The sequence below is a fragment of the Oncorhynchus mykiss genome, chromosome 8 (assembly GCF_057628025.1).
Source record: "Oncorhynchus mykiss isolate SJ-2025 chromosome 8, ASM5762802v1, whole genome shotgun sequence".
Lineage (NCBI taxonomy): Eukaryota > Metazoa > Chordata > Actinopteri > Salmoniformes > Salmonidae > Oncorhynchus > Oncorhynchus mykiss.
In genome coordinates, this window is record NC_143029.1 from 53,742,444 (window position 1) to 53,761,368 (window position 18,925).

The following is an 18,925-nucleotide window of genomic DNA, read 5'->3' on the forward strand; positions in this document are numbered from 1 at the left end:
TAAATAAGGTATTTTTAAAATATTTTTTTCATTAATAAAAACTATATGTTATCGCTTTGTCATTATGTGGTATTGTGTGTAGATAGATTTTATTTTATTTCATCCATTTTAGTATAAGGCGTAACAAAATGTGGAAAAAAGTAAGGGGTCTGAAAACTTTCCGAATGCACTGTACCTATGCAGGCTAGCTTCTTTTCCTTTGCTAGCCAGCCAACTAAATCTACCACACAATCACATCAAGCAGCTGAAATGACAGAAAACGATCTACATTTTTGTTTGTTTTACCTTGGATTATATTGCCATTTCTTTGGATATATCCATTACAATGACCCTGATAAATGAATTTGCCTGGCTCAGAGAAGCTGTCAGTCTGGTCACATTCATACAGATCGCATGGTGGAGGTCCCCCAAAAAACGGCAACATTGATCCACAGGTCGGAGAGGTAGACAGCAAGGTTTAGACAAACCTCAACTGTTTCAAACCAAATGCTAGCCTCTTGGCATTGGGAAATATTGAATATTACAAAATGTTTCCGCCCGGTTTCGAACCGGGGACCTTCCGCGTGTGAGGCGAACATGATAACCACTACACTACGGAAACCGAATGATTGGAAAACTAAGGGTGTGACTGACTTTCGCGTGTGAGGCGAACGTGATAACCAATACACTACTGAAACTAAAGTCTGAATAGCAAATACTGAGAAGTGCGAAGGACCAATTTGTTAAAATGTGTTTCCGCCCGGTCTCGAACCGGGGACCTTTCGCGTGTTAGGCGAACGTGATAACCACTACACTACGGAAACCCACTTAGTAGAATGCTAAGTGTGTGGCTGACTTTGGCTGGGTGGGACAATTATCGCTCTCAGAACCTAATGAAATCAGAAATTACTTAGTCAATTAATTAAACAATAAGGCTTGAGAAGCCGGGAATTATTGTGTGCAGCGGCTCTTGGAAAAGGCTTGGTGGTTCAAAACTTCTTCCATTTAAGAGTGATGGAAGCCACTGTGTTCTTGGGTACCTTCAATGCTGCAGAAATGACCAATCATTTGAATTTACCACAGGTGGACTCCAATCAAGTTGAAGAAACATCTCAAGGATGATCAATGGAAACAGGATGGACCTGAGCTCAATTTCCAGCCTCATAGCAAAGGGTCTGAAAATGTATGTAAATAAGGTATTTTTAAAATATTTTTTTCATTAATAAAAACTATATGTTATCGCTTTGTCATTATGTGGTATTGTGTGTAGATAGATTTTATTTTATTTCATCCATTTTAGTATAAGGCTGTAACGTAACAAAATGTGGAAAAAAGTAAGGGGTCTGAAAACTTTCCGAATGCACTGTACCTATGCAGGCTAGCTTCTTTTCCTTTGCTAGCCAGCCAACTAAATCTATCACTCAATCACATCAAGCAGCTGAAAAGACAGAAAACGATCTACATTTTTGTTTGTTTTACCTTGGATTATATTGCCATTTCTTTGGATATATCCATTACAATGACCCTGATAAATGAATTTGCCTGGCTCAGAGAAGCTGTCAGTCTGGTCACATTCATACAGATCGCATGGTGCAGGTCCCCAAAAAAACGGCAACATTGATCCACAGGTCGGAGAGGTAGACAGCAAGGTTTAGACAAACCTCAACTGTTTCAAACCAAATGCTAGCCTCTGGGCATTGGGAAATATTGAATATTACAAAATGTTTCCGCCCGGTTTCGAACCGGGGACCTTTCGCATGTGAGGCAAACGTGATAACCACTACACTACGGAAACCGAATGATTGGAATGCTAAGGGTGTGACTGACTTTCGCGTGTGAGGCGAACGTGATAACCAACATACTACTGAAACTAAAGTCTGAATAGCAAATACTGAGAAGTGCGAAGGACCAATTTGTTAAAATGTGTTTCCGCCCGGTCTCGAACCGGGGACCTTTCACTTGTTAGGCAAACGTGATAACCACTACACTACAGAAACCCAATGAGTGGAATAGTAAGGGTGTGGCTGACTTTGGCTGGGTGGGACATTTATCGCTCTCAGAACCTAATGAAATCAGAAATGACTTAGTCAATTAATTAAACAATAAGGCTTGAGAAGCTGGGAATTATTGTGTGCAGCGGCTCTTGGAAGAGGCTTGGTGGTTCAAAACTTCTTCCATTTAAGAGTGATGGAAGCCACTGTGTTCTTGGGTACCTTCAATGCTGCAGAAATGACCAATCATTTGAATTTACCACAGGTGGACTCCAATCAAGTTGAAGAAACATCTCAAGGATGATCAATGGAAACAGGATGGACCTGAGCTCAATTTCCAGTCTCATAGCAAAGGGTCTGAAAACGTACGTAAATAAGGTATTTTTAAAATATTTAATGGGTATTATGGCTCTTTCTGTGGAACTCAATTTGGGATATTATGTGAGGTAGACATGAGAAGCCGGGAATTATCGTGTGCAGCGGCTCTTGGAAGAGGCTTGGTGGTTCAAAACTTCTTCCATTTAAGAGTGATGGAAGCCACTGTGTTCTTGGGTACCTTCAATGCTGCAGAAATGACCAATCATTTGAATTTACCACAGGTGGACTCCAATCAAGTTGAAGAAACATCTCAAGGATGATCAATGGAAACAGGATGGACCTGAGCTCAATTTCCAGCCTCATAGCAAAGGGTCTGAAAATGTATGTAAATAAGGTATTTTTAAAATATTTTTTTCATTAATAAAAACTATATGTTATCGCTTTGTCATTATGTGGTATTGTGTGTAGATAGATTTTATTTTATTTCATCCATTTTAGTATAAGGCGTAACAAAATGTGGAAAAAAGTAAGGGGTCTGAAAACTTTCCGAATGCACTGTACCTATGCAGGCTAGCTTCTTTTCCTTTGCTAGCCAGCCAACTAAATCTACCACACAATCACATCAAGCAGCTGAAATGACAGAAAACGATCTACATTTTTGTTTGTTTTACCTTGGATTATATTGCCATTTCTTTGGATATATCCATTACAATGACCCTGATAAATGAATTTGCCTGGCTCAGAGAAGCTGTCAGTCTGGTCACATTCATACAGATCGCATGGTGGAGGTCCCCCAAAAAACGGCAACATTGATCCACAGGTCGGAGAGGTAGACAGCAAGGTTTAGACAAACCTCAACTGTTTCAAACCAAATGCTAGCCTCTTGGCATTGGGAAATATTGAATATTACAAAATGTTTCCGCCCGGTTTCGAACCGGGGACCTTCCGCGTGTGAGGCGAACATGATAACCACTACACTACGGAAACCGAATGATTGGAAAACTAAGGGTGTGACTGACTTTCGCGTGTGAGGCGAACGTGATAACCAATACACTACTGAAACTAAAGTCTGAATAGCAAATACTGAGAAGTGCGAAGGACCAATTTGTTAAAATGTGTTTCCGCCCGGTCTCGAACCGGGGACCTTTCGCGTGTTAGGCGAACGTGATAACCACTACACTACGGAAACCCAATGAGTAGAATGCTAAGTGTGTGGCTGACTTTGGCTGGGTGGGACAATTATCGCTCTCAGAACCTAATGAAATCAGAAATTACTTAGTCAATTAATTAAACAATAAGGCTTGAGAAGCCGGGAATTATTGTGTGCAGCGGCTCTTGGAAAAGGCTTGGTGGTTCAAAACTTCTTCCATTTAAGAGTGATGGAAGCCACTGTGTTCTTGGGTACCTTCAATGCTGCAGAAATGACCAATCATTTGAATTTACCACAGGTGGACTCCAATCAAGTTGAAGAAACATCTCAAGGATGATCAATGGAAACAGGATGGACCTGAGCTCAATTTCCAGCCTCATAGCAAAGGGTCTGAAAATGTATGTAAATAAGGTATTTTTAAAATATTTTTTTCATTAATAAAAACTATATGTTATCGCTTTGTCATTATGTGGTATTGTGTGTAGATAGATTTTATTTTATTTCATCCATTTTAGTATAAGGCTGTAACGTAACAAAATGTGGAAAAAAGTAAGGGGTCTGAAAACTTTCCGAATGCACTGTACCTATGCAGGCTAGCTTCTTTTCCTTTGCTAGCCAGCCAACTAAATCTATCACTCAATCACATCAAGCAGCTGAAAAGACAGAAAACGATCTACATTTTTGTTTGTTTTACCTTGGATTATATTGCCATTTCTTTGGATATATCCATTACAATGACCCTGATAAATGAATTTGCCTGGCTCAGAGAAGCTGTCAGTCTGGTCACATTCATACAGATCGCATGGTGCAGGTCCCCAAAAAAACGGCAACATTGATCCACAGGTCGGAGAGGTAGACAGCAAGGTTTAGACAAACCTCAACTGTTTCAAACCAAATGCTAGCCTCTGGGCATTGGGAAATATTGAATATTACAAAATGTTTCCGCCCGGTTTCGAACCTGGGATAACCACTACACTACGGAAACCGAATGATTGGAAAACTAAGGGTGTGACTGACTTTCGCGTGTGAGGCGAACGTGATAATCAATACACTACTGAAACTAAAGTCTGAATAGCAAATACTGAGAAGTGCGGAGGACCAATTTGTTAGAATGTGTTTCCGCCCGGTCTCGAACCAGGGACCTTTCGCGTGTTAGGCGAACATGATAACCACTACACTACGGAAACCCATTGAGTGGAGTACTAGGGGTGTGGCTGACTTTGGCTGGGTGGGACATTTATCGCTCTCAGAACCTAATGAAATCAGAAATTACTTAGTCAATTAATTAAACAATAAGGCTTGAGAAGCCGGGAATTATTGTGTGCAGCGGCTCTTGGAAGAGGCTTGGTGGTTCAAAACTTCTTCCATTTAAGAGTGATGGAAGCCACTGTGTTCTTGGGTACCTTCAATGCTGCAGAAATCACCAATCATTTGAATTTACCACAGGTGGACTCCAATCAAGTTGAAGAAACATCTCAAGGATGATCAATGGAAACAGGATGGACCTGAGCTCAATTTCCAGCCTCATAGCAAAGGGTCTGAAAATGTATGTAAATAAGGTATTTTTTAAATATTTTTTTCATTAATAAAAACTATATGTTATCGCTTTGTCATTATGTGGTATTGTGTGTAGATAGATTTTATTTTATTTCATCCATTTTAGTATAAGGCGTAACAAAATGTGGAAAAAAGTAAGGGGTCTGAAAACTTTCCGAATGCACTGTACCTATGCAGGCTAGCTTCTTTTCCTTTGCTAGCCAGCCAACTAACTCTATCACACAATCACATCAAGCAGCTGAAATGACAGAAAACGATCTACATTTTTGTTTGTTTTACCTTGGATTATATTGCCATTTCTTTGGATATATCCATTACAATGACCCTGATAAATGAATTTGCCTGGCTCAGAGAAGCTGTCAGTCTGGTCACATTCATACAGATCGCATGGTGGAGGTCCCCAAAAAAACGGCAACATTGATCCACAGGTCGGAGAGGGAGACAGCAAGGTTTAGACAAACCTCAACTGTTTCTAACCAAATGCTAGCCTCTGGGCATTGGGAAATATTGAATATTACAAAATGTGTCCGTCCGGTTGAGTGAGGCGAACATGATAACCACTACACTACGGAAACCGAATGATTGGAAAACTAAGGGTGTGACTGACTTTCGCGTGTGAGGCGAACGTGATAACCAACATACTACTGAAACTAAAGTCTGAATAGCAAATACTGAGAAGTGCGAAGGACCAATTTGTTAAAATGCGTTTCCGCCCGGTCTCGAACCGGGGAACTTTCGCGTGTTAGGCGAACGTGATAACCACTACACTACAGAAACCCAATGAGTGGAATACTAAGGGTGTGGCTGACTTTGGCTGGGTGGGACATTTATCGCTCTCAGAACCTAATGAAATCAGAAATTACTTAGTCAATTAATTAAACAATAAGGCTTGAGAAGCTGGGAATTATTGTGTGCAGCGGCTCTTGGAAGAGGCTTGGTGGTTCAAAACTTCTTCCATTTAAGAGTGATGGAAGCCACTGTGTTCTTGGGTACCTTCAATGCTGCAGAAATGACCAATCATTTGAATTTACCACAGGTGGACTCCAATCAAGTTGAAGAAACATCTCAAGGATGATCAATGGAAACAGGATGGACCTGAGCTCAATTTCCAGCCTCATAGCAAAGGGTCTGAAAACGTACGTAAATAAGGTATTTTTAAAATATTTAATGGGTATTATGGCTCTTTCTGTGGTACTCAATTTGGGATATTATGTGAGGTAGACATGAGAAGCCGGGAATTATCGTGTGCAGCCGGAACTTGGAAGAGGCTTGGTGGTTCCAAACTTCTTCTATTTAAGAGTGATGGAAGCCACTGTGTTCTTGGGTACCTTCAATGCTGCAGAAATGACCAATCATTTGAATTTACCACAGGTGGACTCCAATCAAGTTGAAGAAACATCTCAAGGATGATCAATGGAAACAGGATGGACCTGAGCTCAATTTCCAGCCTCATAGCAAAGGGTCTGAAAATGTATGTAAATAAGGTATTTTTAAAATATTTTTTTCATTAATAAAAACTATATGTTATCGCTTTGTCATTATGTGGTATTGTGTGTAGATAGATTTTATTTTATTTCATCCATTTTAGTATAAGGCTGTAACGTAACAAAATGTGGAAAAAAGTAAGGGGTCTGAAAACTTTCCGAATGCACTGTACCTATGCAGGCTAGCTTCTTTTCCTTTGCTAGCCAGCCAACTAAATCTATCACACAATCACATCAAGCAGCTGAAATGACAGAAAACGATCTACATTTTTGTTTGTTTTACCTTGGATTATATTGCCATTTCTTTGGATATATCCATTACAATGACCCTGATAAATGAATTTGCCTGGCTCAGAGAAGCTGTCAGTCTGGTCACATTCATACAGATCGCATGGTGGAGGTCCCCAAAAAAACGGCAACATTGATCCACAGGTCGGAGAGGTAGACAGCAAGGTTTAGACAAACCTCAACTGTTTCAAACCAAATGCTAGCCTCTGGGCATTGGGAAATATTGAATATTACAAAATGTTTCCGCCCGGTTTCGAACCGGGGACCTTTCGCGTGTGAGGCGAACGTGATAACCACTACACTACAGAAGCCGAATGATTGGAAAACTAAGGGTGTGACTGACTTTCGCGTGTGAGGCGAACGTGATAACCAATACACTACTGAAACTAAAGTCTGAATAGCAAATACTGAGAAGTGCGAAGGACCAATTTGTTAAAACGTGTTTCCGCCCGGTCTCGAACCCGGGACCTTTCGCGTGTTAGGCGAATGTGATAACCACTACACTACGGAAACCGAATGATTGGAAAACTAATGGTGTGACTGACTTTCGCTTGTGAGGCGAACGTGATAATCAATACACTACTGAAACTAAAGTCTGAATAGAAAATACTGAGAAGTGCGAAGGACCAATTTGTTAAAATGTGTTTCCGCCCGGTTTCGAACCGGGGACCTTTCGCGTGTGAGGCGAACATGATAACCACTACACTACGGAAACCGAATGATTGGAAAACTAAGGGTGTGACTGACTTTCGCGTGTGAGGCGAACGTGATAACCAATACACTACTGAAACTAAAGTCTGAATAGCAAATACTGAGAAGTGCGAAGGACCAATTTGTTAAAATGTGTTTCCGCCCGGTCTCGAACCTGGGATCTTTCGCGTGTTAGGCGAACGTGATAACCACTACACTACGGAAACCCAATGAGTGGAGTACTAAGGGTGTGGCTGACTTTGGCTGGGTGGGACATTTATCGCTCTCAGAACCTAATGAAATCAGAAATTACTTAGTCAATTAATTAAACAATAAGGCTTGAGAAGCCGGGAATTATTGTGTGCAGCGGCTCTTGGAAGAGGCTTGGTGGTTCAAAACTTCTTCCATTTAAGAGTGATGGAAGCCACTGTGTTCTTGGGTACCTTCAATGCTGCAGAAATGACCAATCATTTGAATTTACCACAGGTGGACTCCAATCAAGTTGAAGAAACATCTCAAGGATGATCAATGGAAACAGGATGGACCTGAGCTCAATTTCCAGCCTCATAGCAAAGGGTCTGAAAATGTATGTAAATAAGGTATTTTTAAAATATTTTTTTCATTAATAAAAACTATATGTTATCGCTTTGTCATTATGTGGTATTGTGTGTAGATAGATTTTATTTTATTTCATCCATTTTAGTATTAGGCTGTAACGTAACAAAATGTGGAAAAAAGTAAGGGGTCTGAAAACTTTCCGAATGCACTGTACCTATGCAGGCTAGCTTCTTTTCCTTTGCTAGCCAGCCAACTAAATCTATCACACAATCACATCAAGCAGCTGAAATGACAGAAAACGATCTACATTTTTGTTTGTTTTACCTTGGATTATATTGCCATTTCTTTGGATATATCCATTACAATGACCCTGATAAATGAATTTGCCTGGCTCAGAGAAGCTGTCAGTCTGGTCACATTCATACAGATCGCATGGTGGAGGTCCCCAAAAAAACGGCAACATTGATCCACAGGTCGGAGAGGTAGACAGCAAGGTTTAGACAAACCTCAACTGTTTCAAACCAAATGCTAGCCTCTGGGCATTGGGAAATATTGAATATTACAAAATGTTTCCGCCCGGTTTCGAACCGGGGAGCTTTCGCGTGTGAGGCGAACGTGATAACCACTACACTACAGAAACCGAATGATTGGAAAACTAAGGGTGTGACTGACTTTCGCGTGTGAGGTGAACGTGATAACCAATACACTACTGGTACTAAAGTCTGAATAGCAAATACTGAGAAGTGCGAAGGACCAATTTGTTAAAATGTGTTTTCGCCCGGTCTCGAAACGGGGACCTTTCGCGTGTTAGGCGAACGTGATAACCACTACACTACGGAAACCCAATGAGTGGAATACTAAGGGTGTGGCTGACTTTGGCTGGGTGGGACATTCATCGCTCTCAGAACCTAATGAAATCAGAAATTACTTAGACAATTAATTAAACAATAAGGCTTGAGAAGCCGGGAATTATTGTGTGCAGCGGCTCTTGGAAGAGGCTTGGTTGTTCAAAACTTCTTCCATTTAAGAGTGATGGAAGCCACTGTGTTCTTGGGTACCTTCAATGCTGCAGAAATGACCAATCATTTGAATTTACCACAGGTGGACTCCAATCAAGTTGAAGAAACATCTCAAGGATGATCAATGGAAACAGGATGGACCTGAGCTCAATTTCCAGCCTCATAGCAAAGGGTCTGAAAATGTATGTAAATAAGGTATTTTTAAAATATTTTTTTCATTAATAAAAACTATATGTTATCGCTTTGTCATTATGTGGTATTGTGTGTAGATAGATTTTATTTTATTTCATCCATTTTAGAATAAGGCTGTAACGTAACAAAATGTGGAAAAAAGTAATGGGTCTGAAAACTTTCCGAATGCACTGTACCTATGCAGGCTAGCTTCTTTTCCTTTGCTAGCCAGCCAACTAAATCTATCACACAATCACATCAAGCAGCTGAAATGACAGAAAACGATCTACATTTGTGTTTGTTTTACCTTGGATTATATTGCCATTTCTTTGGATATATCCATTACAATGACCCTGATAAATGAATTTGCCTGGCTCAGAGAAGCTGTCAGTCTGGTCACATTCATACAGATCGCATGGTGGAGGTCCCCCAAAAAACGGCAACATTGATCCACAGGTCGGAGAGGTAGACAGCAAGGTTTAGACAAACCTCAACTGTTTCAAACCAAATGCTAGCCTCTGGGCATTGGGAAATATTGAATATTACAAAACGTTTCCACCCGGTTTCGATCCGGGGACCTTTCGCGTGTGAGGCGAACGTGATAACCACTACACTACGGAAACCGAATGATTGGAAAACTAAGGGTGTGACTGACTTTCGCGTGTGAGGCGAACGTGATAAACAACATACTACTGAAACTAAAGTCTGAATAGCAAATACTGAGAAGTGCGAAGGACCAATTTGTTAAAATGTGTTTCCGCCCGGTCTCGAACCAGGGACCTTTCGCGTGTTAGGCGAACGTGATAACCACTACACTACAGAAACCCAATGAGTGGAATACTAAGGGTGTGGCTGACTTTGGCTGGGTGGGACATTTATCGCTCTCAGAACCTAATGAAATCAGAAATTATTTAGTCAATTAATTAAACAATAAGGCTTGAGAAGCCGGGAATTATTGTGTGCAGCGGCTCTTGGAAGAGGCTTGGTGGTTCAAAACTTCTTCCATTTAAGAGTGATGGAAGCCACTGTGTTCTTGGGTACCTTCAATGCTGCAGAAATGACCAATCATTTGAATTTACCACAGGTGGACTCCAATCAAGTTGAAGAAACATCTCAAGGATGATCAATGGAAACAGGATGGACCTGAGCTCAATTTCCAGCCTCATAGCAAAGGGTCTGAAAATGTATGTAAATAAGGTATTTTTAAAATATTTTTTTCATTAATAAAAACTATATGTTATCGCTTTGTCATTATGTGGTATTGTGTGTAGATAGATTTTATTTCATTTCATCCATTTTAGTATAAGGCTGTAACGTAACAAAATGTGGAAAAAAGTAAGGGGTCTGAAAACTTTCCAAATGCACTGTACCTATGCAGGCTAGCTTCTTTTCCTTTGCTAGCCAGCCAACTAAATCTATCACACAATCACATCAAGCAGCTGAAATGACAGAAAACGATCTACATTTTTGTTTGTTTTACCTTGGATTATATTGCCATTTCTTTGGATATATCCATTACAATGACCCTGATAAATGAATTTGCCTGGCTCAGAGAAGCTGTCAGTCTGGTCACATTCATACAGATCGCATGGTGGAGGTCCCCAAAAAAACGGCAACATTGATCCACAGGTCGGAGAGGTAGACAGCAAGGTTTAGACAAACCTCCACTGTTTCAAACCAAATGCTAGCCTCTGGGCATTGGGAAATATTGAATATTACAAAATGTTTCCGCCCGGTTTCGAACCGGGGACCTTTCGCGTGTGAGGCGAACGTGATAACCACTACACTACAGAAACCGAATGATTGGAAAACTAAGGGTGTGACTGACTTTGGCTGGGTGGGACATTTATCGCTCTCAGAACCTAATGAAATCAGAAATTACTTAGTCAATTAATTAAACAATAAGGCTTGAGAAGCCGGGAATTATTGTGTGCAGCGGCTCTTGGAAGAGGCTTGGTGGTTCAAAACTTCTTCCATTTAAGAGTGATGGAAGCCACTGTGTTCTTGGGTACCTTCAATGCTGCAGAAATGACCAATCATTTGAATTTACCACAGGTGGACTCCAATCAAGTTGAAGAAACATCTCAAGGATGATCAATGGAAACAGGATGGACCTGAGCTCAATTTCCAGCCTCATAGCAAAGGGTCTGAAAACGTACGTAAATAAGGTATTTTTAAAATATTTAATGGGTATTATGGCTCTTTCTGTGGTACTCAATTTGGGATATTATGTGAGGTAGACATGAGAAGCCGGGAATTATCGTGTGCAGCCGGAACTTGGAAGAGGCTTGGTGGTTCCAAACTTCTTCTATTTAAGAGTGATGGAAGCCACTGTGTTCTTGGGTACCTTCAATGCTGCAGAAATGACCAATCATTTGAATTTACCACAGGTGGACTCCAATCAAGTTGAAGAAACATCTCAAGGATGATCAATGGAAACAGGATGGACCTGAGCTCAATTTCCAGCCTCATAGCAAAGGCTCTGAAAATGTATGTAAATAAGGTATTTTTAAAATATTTTTTTCATTAATAAAAACTATATGTTATCGCTTTGTCATTATGTGGTATTGTGTGTAGATAGATTTTATTTTATTTCATCCATTTTAGTATAAGGCTGTAACGAAACAAAATGTGGAAAAAAGTAAGGGGTCTGAAAACTTTCCCAATGCACTGTACCTATGCAGGCTAGCTTCTTTTCCTTTGCTAGCCAGCCAACTAAATCTATCACACAATCACATCAAGCAGCTGAAATGACAGAAAACGATCTACATTTTTGTTTGTTTTACCTTGGATTATATTGCCATTTCTTTGGATATATCCATTACAATGACCCTGATAAATGAATTTGCCTGGCTCAGAGAAGCTGTCAGTCTGGTCACATTCATACAGATTGCATGGTGGAGGTCCCCAAAAAAACGGCAACATTGATCCACAGGTCGGAGAGGTAGACAGCAAGAATTAGACAAACCTCAACTGTTTCAAACCAAATGCTAGCCTCTGGGCATTGGGAAATATTGAATATTACAAAATGTTTCCTCCCGGTTTCAAACCAGGGACCTTTCGCGTGTGAGGCAAACGTGATAATTAATACACTACTGAAACTAAAGTCTGAATAGCAAATACTGAGAAGTGCGAAGGACCAATTTGTTAAAATGTGTTTCCGCCCGGTCTCGAACCGGGGAGCTTTCACGTGTGAGGCGAACGTGATAACCACTACACTACAGAAACCGAATGATTGGAAAACTAAGGGTGTGACTGACTTTCGCGTGTGAGGTGAACGTGATAACCAATACACTACTGGTACTAAAGTCTGAATAGCAAATACTGAGAAGTGCGAAGGACCAATTTGTTAAAATGTGTTTTCGCCCGGTCTCGAAACGGGGACCTTTCGCGTGTTAGGCGAACGTGATAACCACTACACTACGGAAACCCAATGAGTGGAATACTAAGGGTGTGGCTGACTTTGGCTGGGTGGGACATTCATCGCTCTCAGAACCTAATGAAATCAGAAATTACTTAGACAATTAATTAAACAATAAGGCTTGAGAAGCCGGGAATTATTGTGTGCAGCGGCTCTTGGAAGAGGCTTGGTGGTTCAAAACTTCTTCCATTTAAGAGTGATGGAAGCCACTGTGTTCTTGGGTACCTTCAATGCTGCAGAAATGACCAATCATTTGAATTTACCACAGGTGGACTCCAATCAAGTTGAAGAAACATCTCAAGGATGATCAATGGAAACAGGATGGACCTGAGCTCAATTTCCAGCCTCATAGCAAAGGGTCTGAAAATGTATGTAAATAAGGTATTTTTAAAATATTTTTTTCATTAATAAAAACTATATGTTATCGCTTTGTCATTATGTGGTATTGTGTGTAGATAGATTTTATTTTATTTAATCAATTTTAGTATAAGGCTGTAACGTAACAAAATGTGGAAAAAAGTAAGGGGTCTGAAAACTTTCCGAATGCACTGTACCTATGCAGGCTAGCTTCTTTTCCTTTGCTAGCCAGCCAACTAAATCTATCACACAATCACATCAAGCAGCTGAAATGACAGAACACGATCTACATTTTTGTTTGTTTTACCTTGGATTATATTGCCATTTCTTTGGATATATCCATTACAATGACCCTGATAAATGAATTTGCCTGGCTCAGAGAAGCTGTCAGTCTGGTCACATTCATACAGATCGCATGGTGGAGGTCCCCAAAAAAACGGCAACATTGATCCACAGGTCGGAGAGGTAGACAGCAAGGTTTAGACAAACCTCAACTGTTTCAAACCAAATGCTAGCCTCTGGGCATTGGGAAATATTGAATATTACAAAATGTTTCCGCCCGGTTTCGAACCGGGGAGCTTTCGCGTGTGAGGCGAACGTGATAACCACTACACTACAGAAACCGAATGATTGGAAAACTAAGGGTGTGACTGACTTTCGCGTGTGAGGTGAACGTGATAACCAATACACTACTGGTACTAAAGTCTGAATAGCAAATACTGAGAAGTGCGAAGGACCAATTTGTTAAAATGTGTTTCCGCCCGGTCTCGAAACGGGGACCTTTCGCGTGTTAGGCGAACGTGATAACCACTACACTACGGAAACCCAATGAGTGGAATACTAAGGGTGTGGCTGACTTTGGCTGGGTGGGACATTCATCGCTCTCAGAACCTAATGAAATCAGAAATTACTTAGACAATTAATTAAACAATAAGGCTTGAGAAGCCGGGAATTATTGTGTGCAGCGGCTCTTGGAAGAGGCTTGGTTGTTCAAAACTTCTTCCATTTAAGAGTGATGGAAGCCACTGTGTTCTTGGGTACCTTCAATGCTGCAGAAATGACCAATCATTTGAATTTACCACAGGTGGACTCCAATCAAGTTGAAGAAACATCTCAAGGATGATCAATGGAAACAGGATGGACCTGAGCTCAATTTCCAGCCTCATAGCAAAGGGTCTGAAAATGTATGTAAATAAGGTATTTTTAAAATATTTTTTTCATTAATAAAAACTATATGTTATCGCTTTGTCATTATGTGGTATTGTGTGTAGATAGATTTTATTTTATTTCATCCATTTTAGAATAAGGCTGTAACGTAACAAAATGTGGAAAAAAGTAATGGGTCTGAAAACTTTCCGAATGCACTGTACCTATGCAGGCTAGCTTCTTTTCCTTTGCTAGCCAGCCAACTAAATCTATCACACAATCACATCAAGCAGCTGAAATGACAGAAAACGATCTACATTTGTGTTTGTTTTACCTTGGATTATATTGCCATTTCTTTGGATATATCCATTACAATGACCCTGATAAATGAATTTGCCTGGCTCAGAGAAGCTGTCAGTCTGGTCACATTCATACAGATCGCATGGTGGAGGTCCCCCAAAAAACGGCAACATTGATCCACAGGTCGGAGAGGTAGACAGCAAGGTTTAGACAAACCTCAACTGTTTCAAACCAAATGCTAGCCTCTGGGCATTGGGAAATATTGAATATTACAAAACGTTTCCACCCGGTTTCGATCCGGGGACCTTTCGCGTGTGAGGCGAACGTGATAACCACTACACTACGGAAACCGAATGATTGGAAAACTAAGGGTGTGACTGACTTTCGCGTGTGAGGCGAACGTGATAAACAACATACTACTGAAACTAAAGTCTGAATAGCAAATACTGAGAAGTGCGAAGGACCAATTTGTTAAAATGTGTTTCCGCCCGGTCTCGAACCAGGGACCTTTCGCGTGTTAGGCGAACGTGATAACCACTACACTACAGAAACCCAATGAGTGGAATACTAAGGGTGTGGCTGACTTTGGCTGGGTGGGACATTTATCGCTCTCAGAACCTAATGAAATCAGAAATTATTTAGTCAATTAATTAAACAATAAGGCTTGAGAAGCCGGGAATTATTGTGTGCAGCGGCTCTTGGAAGAGGCTTGGTGGTTCAAAACTTCTTCCATTTAAGAGTGATGGAAGCCACTGTGTTCTTGGGTACCTTCAATGCTGCAGAAATGACCAATCATTTGAATTTACCACAGGTGGACTCCAATCAAGTTGAAGAAACATCTCAAGGATGATCAATGGAAACAGGATGGACCTGAGCTCAATTTCCAGCCTCATAGCAAAGGGTCTGAAAATGTATGTAAATAAGGTATTTTTAAAATATTTTTTTCATTAATAAAAACTATATGTTATCGCTTTGTCATTATGTGGTATTGTGTGTAGATAGATTTTATTTCATTTCATCCATTTTAGTATAAGGCTGTAACGTAACAAAATGTGGAAAAAAGTAAGGGGTCTGAAAACTTTCCAAATGCACTGTACCTATGCAGGCTAGCTTCTTTTCCTTTGCTAGCCAGCCAACTAAATCTATCACACAATCACATCAAGCAGCTGAAATGACAGAAAACGATCTACATTTTTGTTTGTTTTACCTTGGATTATATTGCCATTTCTTTGGATATATCCATTACAATGACCCTGATAAATGAATTTGCCTGGCTCAGAGAAGCTGTCAGTCTGGTCACATTCATACAGATCGCATGGTGGAGGTCCCCAAAAAAACGGCAACATTGATCCACAGGTCGGAGAGGTAGACAGCAAGGTTTAGACAAACCTCCACTGTTTCAAACCAAATGCTAGCCTCTGGGCATTGGGAAATATTGAATATTACAAAATGTTTCCGCCCGGTTTCGAACCGGGGACCTTTCGCGTGTGAGGCGAACGTGATAACCACTACACTACAGAAACCGAATGATTGGAAAACTAAGGGTGTGACTGACTTTGGCTGGGTGGGACATTTATCGCTCTCAGAACCTAATGAAATCAGAAATTACTTAGTCAATTAATTAAACAATAAGGCTTGAGAAGCCGGGAATTATTGTGTGCAGCGGCTCTTGGAAGAGGCTTGGTGGTTCAAAACTTCTTCCATTTAAGAGTGATGGAAGCCACTGTGTTCTTGGGTACCTTCAATGCTGCAGAAATGACCAATCATTTGAATTTACCACAGGTGGACTCCAATCAAGTTGAAGAAACATCTCAAGGATGATCAATGGAAACAGGATGGACCTGAGCTCAATTTCCAGCCTCATAGCAAAGGGTCTGAAAACGTACGTAAATAAGGTATTTTTAAAATATTTAATGGGTATTATGGCTCTTTCTGTGGTACTCAATTTGGGATATTATGTGAGGTAGACATGAGAAGCCGGGAATTATCGTGTGCAGCCGGAACTTGGAAGAGGCTTGGTGGTTCCAAACTTCTTCTATTTAAGAGTGATGGAAGCCACTGTGTTCTTGGGTACCTTCAATGCTGCAGAAATGACCAATCATTTGAATTTACCACAGGTGGACTCCAATCAAGTTGAAGAAACATCTCAAGGATGATCAATGGAAACAGGATGGACCTGAGCTCAATTTCCAGCCTCATAGCAAAGGCTCTGAAAATGTATGTAAATAAGGTATTTTTAAAATATTTTTTTCATTAATAAAAACTATATGTTATCGCTTTGTCATTATGTGGTATTGTGTGTAGATAGATTTTATTTTATTTCATCCATTTTAGTATAAGGCTGTAACGAAACAAAATGTGGAAAAAAGTAAGGGGTCTGAAAACTTTCCCAATGCACTGTACCTATGCAGGCTAGCTTCTTTTCCTTTGCTAGCCAGCCAACTAAATCTATCACACAATCACATCAAGCAGCTGAAATGACAGAAAACGATCTACATTTTTGTTTGTTTTACCTTGGATTATATTGCCATTTCTTTGGATATATCCATTACAATGACCCTGATAAATGAATTTGCCTGGCTCAGAGAAGCTGTCAGTCTGGTCACATTCATACAGATCGCATGGTGGAGGTCCCCAAAAAAACGGCAACATTGATCCACAGGTCGGAGAGGTAGACAGCAAGAATTAGACAAACCTCAACTGTTTCAAACCAAATGCTAGCCTCTGGGCATTGGGAAATATTGAATATTACAAAATGTTTCCTCCCGGTTTCAAACCAGGGACCTTTCGCGTGTGAGGCAAACGTGATAATTAATACACTACTGAAACTAAAGTCTGAATAGCAAATACTGAGAAGTGCGAAGGACCAATTTGTTAAAATGTGTTTCCGCCCGGTCTCGAACCGGGGAGCTTTCACGTGTGAGGCGAACGTGATAACCACTACACTACAGAAACCGAATGATTGGAAAACTAAGGGTGTGACTGACTTTCGCGTTTGAGGTGAACGTGATAACCAATACACTACTGGTACTAAAGTCTGAATAGCAAATACTGAGAAGTGCGAAGGACCAATTTGTTAAAATGTGTTTTCGCCCGGTCTCGAAACGGGGACCTTTCGCGTGTTAGGCGAACGTGATAACCACTACACTACGGAAACCCAATGAGTGGAATACTAAGGGTGTGGCTGACTTTGGCTGGGTGGGACATTCATCGCTCTCAGAACCTAATGAAATCAGAAATTACTTAGACAATTAATTAAACAATAAGGCTTGAGAAGCCGGGAATTATTGTGTGCAGCGGCTCTTGGACGAGGCTTGGTGGTTCAAAACTTCTTCCATTTAAGAGTGATGGAAGCCACTGTGTTCTTGGGTACCTTCAATGCTGCAGAAATGACCAATCATTTGAATTTACCACAGGTGGACTCCAATCAAGTTGAAGAAACATCTCAAGGATGATCAATGGAAACAGGATGGACCTGAGCTCAATTTCCAGCCTCATAGCAAAGGGTCTGAAAATGTATGTAAATAAGGTATTTTAAAAATATTTTTTTCATTAATAAAAACTATATGTTATCGCTTTGTCATTATGTGGTATTGTGTGTAGATAGATTTTATTTTATTTAATCCATTTTAGTATAAGGCTGTAACGTAACAAAATGTGGAAAAAAGTAAGGGGTCTGAAAACTTTCCGAATGCACTGTACCTATGCAGGCTAGCTTCTTTTCCTTTGCTAGCCAGCCAACTAAATCTATCACACAATCACATCAAGCAGCTGAAATGACAGAACACGATCTACATTTTTGTTTGTTTTACCTTGGATTATATTGCCATTTCTTTGGATATATCCATTACAATGACCCTGATAAATGAATTTGCCTGGCTCAGAGAAGCTGTCAGTCTGGTCACATTCATACAGATCGCATGGTGGAGGTCCCCAAAAAAACGGCAACATTGATCCACAGGTCGGAGAGGTAGACAGCAAGGTTTAGACAAACCTCAACTGTTTCAAACCAAATGCTAGCCTCTGGGCATTGGGAAATATTGAATATTACAAAATGTTTCCGCCCGGTTTCGAACCGGGGAGCTTTCGCGTGTGAGGCGAATGTGATAACCACTACACTACAGAAACCGAATGATTGGAAAACTAAGGGTGTGACTGACTTTCGCGTGTGAGGTGAACGTGATAACCAATACACTACTGGTACTAAAGTCTGAATAGCAAATACTGAGAAGTGCGAAGGACCAATTTGTTAAAATGTGTTTTCGCCCGGTCTCGAAACGGGGACCTTTCGCGTGTTAGGCGAACGTGATAACCACTACACTACGGAAACCCAATGAGTGGAATACTAAGGGTGTGGCTGACTTTGGCTGGGTGGGACATTCATCGCTCTCAGAACCTAATGAAATCAGAAATTACTTAGACAATTAATTAAACAATAAGGCTTGAGAAGCCGGGAATTATTGTGTGCAGCGGCTCTTGGAAGAGGCTTGGTGGTT

At 40.6% G+C, this 18,925-nt stretch overlaps 8 non-coding genes across 8 annotated transcripts; all 8 read right to left on the reverse strand.

Annotated features, from left to right (window-relative positions):
* Positions 1-730: 730 nt before the first annotated feature.
* Positions 731-803, reverse strand: trnav-aac (transfer RNA valine (anticodon AAC)). The gene has a single exon. It is a non-coding gene; the product is annotated as a tRNA-Val (tRNA).
* Positions 804-3,404: 2,601 nt separating this feature from the next.
* Positions 3,405-3,477, reverse strand: trnav-aac (transfer RNA valine (anticodon AAC)). Its single transcript has one exon. It is a non-coding gene; the product is annotated as a tRNA-Val (tRNA).
* A 1,075-nt stretch (positions 3,478-4,552) lies between these two features.
* On the reverse strand, positions 4,553-4,625 carry trnav-aac (transfer RNA valine (anticodon AAC)). The gene has a single exon. It is a non-coding gene; the product is annotated as a tRNA-Val (tRNA).
* A 2,784-nt stretch (positions 4,626-7,409) lies between these two features.
* Positions 7,410-7,482, reverse strand: trnav-cac (transfer RNA valine (anticodon CAC)). The gene has a single exon. It is a non-coding gene; the product is annotated as a tRNA-Val (tRNA).
* Positions 7,483-9,957: 2,475 nt separating this feature from the next.
* On the reverse strand, positions 9,958-10,030 carry trnav-aac (transfer RNA valine (anticodon AAC)). The gene has a single exon. It is a non-coding gene; the product is annotated as a tRNA-Val (tRNA).
* An 898-nt stretch (positions 10,031-10,928) lies between these two features.
* trnav-cac (transfer RNA valine (anticodon CAC)) lies at positions 10,929-11,001 on the reverse strand. The gene has a single exon. It is a non-coding gene; the product is annotated as a tRNA-Val (tRNA).
* A 3,907-nt stretch (positions 11,002-14,908) lies between these two features.
* On the reverse strand, positions 14,909-14,981 carry trnav-aac (transfer RNA valine (anticodon AAC)). The gene has a single exon. It is a non-coding gene; the product is annotated as a tRNA-Val (tRNA).
* Positions 14,982-15,879: 898 nt separating this feature from the next.
* trnav-cac (transfer RNA valine (anticodon CAC)) lies at positions 15,880-15,952 on the reverse strand. The gene has a single exon. It is a non-coding gene; the product is annotated as a tRNA-Val (tRNA).
* Between the last annotated feature and the right edge of the window lie 2,973 nt (positions 15,953-18,925).